Source organism: Triticum dicoccoides, chromosome 2A (genome assembly GCF_002162155.2).
Source record: "Triticum dicoccoides isolate Atlit2015 ecotype Zavitan chromosome 2A, WEW_v2.0, whole genome shotgun sequence".
NCBI classification, from domain to species: domain Eukaryota; kingdom Viridiplantae; phylum Streptophyta; class Magnoliopsida; order Poales; family Poaceae; genus Triticum; species Triticum dicoccoides.
Window position 1 is genome coordinate 128,015,343 of NC_041382.1, and position 3,797 is coordinate 128,019,139.

A 3,797-nucleotide genomic window follows, 5' to 3' on the forward strand; every position below is an offset into this window, starting at 1 on the left:
ATCTTTTCATTAAACATAATATCAAACCAGATCGTCGACAACCAGGGCCTGGACGAAGGTAGGAGCACCCGCGCAGCCATACGGCAATCAACTTAGAGCATGATTAATAATATAGCCACCTGACTATAAGATGTTGTCATGTCATTTATAGTCAACCTAATAGCCGATATATATAATAGCTAGCTATATAGAAGTACTATTTTAATATCACATGATCCACCTTACATTCTCACAATGTTTCATAAAACGCATGCTGCAGCTGGCTGTTAATTTACAGTCTCTCTTCTGTTCTTTTTCCTCTTGTCTCTCGTCCAACTAAGCACAATAAACTATTTTAAGAAAAACGCTACCATTCATTCGGCGGATGAAGCTGAGCGTGTCAACCAGCTCTGCGGTCATCAGATCTGATTTTGATCAAACGACGGGCAGTCATATCTAATCTTTGCAACTTGGCCCCTGTTTCAAAGCAAGAAATGCAACATAGTGCTTGTTGCAAAGGTTGTTTTACACTTCCATCGTGCAACCAGCCTCATACGCATGCCACGCGTCTTTTATGGGTCCCTTGCTCTACCTTATCTCCTACATAACAAATGCGAGCCAATTATTTTATTCATCCTTTTCTTCTTCCCCCTTTCATCGCATTCAACAAACCACAAACCACTGCAGCCGTCGGCACCTCCCTGCCGCGCCACCATGAATCGAGGCCTCCCCCTCAACGCGACCTCGGCCACCCTCCTTCACGCTCGAAGGCAGCCACGTCGCGCGTGCTAGCCCGTCGCCGGCAACATACATGTTCCAGGATGGCCACCAGCATCCTCCTCTGTGCCTCCATGTCCCGGTCTCTAGCACCACCATCACGTCCAGCAAGAGGTCGTTTGCATCCTCCTTTGCGCCTCCATGTCCCGGCCTCCAGCACCATGTCACGTCTAGCAAAAGGTCAGAGATGAGTTTCTGCAGCAACAACACTGTTGCAAATTGCGGCAGCGAACGACAAAGGGGATTTTGTTTTGGAAAACACTCTAAATCAGCCGGATGCAGACATCCAGTGCGCCAGCCACGCACACGGCTTGCCACGTGCCCACGCGCGTCTCTCCCACTCATCTCTTTCCTCTTCCCTTCTCCACCCACCACCGCTTTCTCTCAGCCATTCCTTCCTTCTTATCTTATCCTACTTCTCTTTCCTTCTCCAATGCCAAATCTCATCGTGGATGCAGCCGTCAGCCAACTCCGCCAGAAACACCAGGCTACGACGCAAAGGAAGTGGGAGGGGATGTTGCAGGCTGGTGGGGCGACCTGCCACATATGCTGCGACGTCGGCCCACGGTGCTTCGAGCTCGACGACTGCGGCAATAATATTGCGACGGTCTGTGGTGGCATTGTAGCAAGCTGCTGCTACGAGGCCGTCGGAGTTGGTACAACGGTGGCATTGATGTGAGCAACGCCGACGACAATGCTTGCTAGAGCTGTGAGAGGTGCTCGTCATCGTGGGGGCCTTCCGGTGATGCTGCAACTATAGTTACAAGCTGCCGGAGTTGCTGCGAGCAATGCTGTGATGGCTGACGTTGTTGGGAGATGGTGCGGCAAGGACGTCGACCGCACGCTGATGTTGCGACGGCTGCCGGGACACGGCCGGCAATGGTAGCCCGGTTGCCTCAACGTTGTGACCATGTTGCGACGACGTCCCAGGTGCTTCGACGCCCGACGGCTTTGGCGATGCTGCGACGAACCGCGGCGGTGTTGCTGTGAGCCACTGCTGCAAGGCCGCCAGAGTTGCTACAACGGTGGCGTTGCCGCGAGCTCTGTTGCAAGGTCGCCGGAGTTTGCTACTATGGGCGGCGTTGCTGCGAGGACGTCGAAGTAGCTACGACGGGGCGGTGTTGCTGCAAGCCACTGTTGTAAGATCGCCGGAGATGCTACCGGAGCCACGTGTGTCGGTCGACGACTTTTTGCTGGGAGCGGTGCTGCATCAGGGTTGGGCGGACCACGGTGCGCACCATAGGTTCTACAACGAGGACGACGAGATGGGAGAAGCAGGCCAGCAAAGAGAAGATCGGACGGCTAGGCGCTAGCGCTGAGCATCTGATGGCTATCAACGCGGTTGTAGTTTGGCCAGCGACAGCCGGATGCCGCCTAGCACGTGCCTTTTGTTTTATGCAACAAGCCTCTTGTTGAAGATGGCCGAACACAACACTATATTTGTTGCAAAGGGGGCAACAACGGAATTTTTCTTTCTGCAACAAGGGTCTTTTTTTTACAGGACTTGTTTCAAAGAAAAACAGTTTGGCAGGAGCACAACAAGGCTCGTGTTGCGCTCAGCATTGCAAAGGCTGGCGCACGCTCACAGGACGAAGATCGGATGGCTGCCGAGCTCGCCATCCAACAGCTACCGAGGCGGCAGATCTTTCTTAACATCACCCAACCGACGCGTAGCACGCCCTCTATTTTAATCTTTTACAGCCTTCGGACTACCTTATTAAACTTACTTTTTTTTGAAACGGAGGCAAAAGCTTTGCCTCATCTCATTAATAAAGCAGAAGAGAGTTGCCCGGTTAATAAACGGAAAACCGGGCGAAAACCGTCACAAACCGCTGAGCGGCACACATAATACCACACACCTCACATAGAGGGTCTCGTCAACATCACACACCGGTGTCATCGTCATCACTTCTCCCCAACAGGCCTCGTCGCCCTCCCTAATCTCCGAGAAAGCGACTCCGACTTCTCCGAAGACAAATGTCGACCCAACCCACACCGTAGAGCTATGTGAAACACAAGAAACCCCGCGCCAAACTCAGCCACCCGCGTCAAGGACAACACAGCTCCGACTCTGAAAGATGGCTCCGAAGGAGAACTATGCAAGGTTAGCGCCGCGGAAGACCACCGAACAGACCACCTGCTGCCTGTCATCGTCGCCCCAGGGCCCCGCCGCCGCAGCTCCGACTTCACCGCAACAAAACAACCCGAGGTAGTCCCACGAACACGCCGGAGAAGAGCCGACTACCGCAACCATTGCCGCGTCTCCGACATCGCACATGCCCATCATCGTTGCCACAAAAGCCTCGACGCCAACACCACCAACTTCCATCGGTCCCGCTTGATGATGCCTAGCTCCAAAGACGAAGCCCTCGAGAGGGGATACAATGCTAGAGCACCGTCATCGTCCGATCCCATCGATCTAGGGTTTCCCCCGAAGCTGCGAAGATTGGAGCTGAGAGTGCCTCGACGATGCCAACAAGAAGGGAACGGCGCTTGAAAGCGTCGCCATCGCCGGCTCCGGACACGCCGGAGACAAGCTTTCGCCCAGGTCAGCTTCTCGAGCCCCGCACATCATGCATCAGCAAGCCCTCCATCGAGCCACCGTGGTCAAATCCGGCCGAATCTGACCACCTTCACCCTTCACGACCTCATAGCAGCAGATTCGCGACGCCTCTGAGCCGCGCCGAACGCGCCGCCCAGGCCCTTCACGCACCCGCGACGAGCGCCACACCAGCCGCGCCCTCGCAGCCAAACCTCCGCCGGCGGCACGCCTCACCTCTCCCGGCAGCCGCCGGAAGCCCCTGTCCGCCCTCGCCGCACAAACACATCCTTCCCACCCGAGCTGCAGAAAATCTGGGCAGCAAGGTCCCTTGCGCATCCACGCTGCTCCCTTGCCGAATCACCGCAGCGCCGCCCGAGCCGAAGCACCACCTCACGCTGCCGTGCGAGCCCGCGCGCTTCAGATCCGCACTTGTCCGCCCCTCCCGCACGCGCGACGAGCGTCAGAGCATCGCGCCGTCCCGCCACCTCGCCGCGCCGCC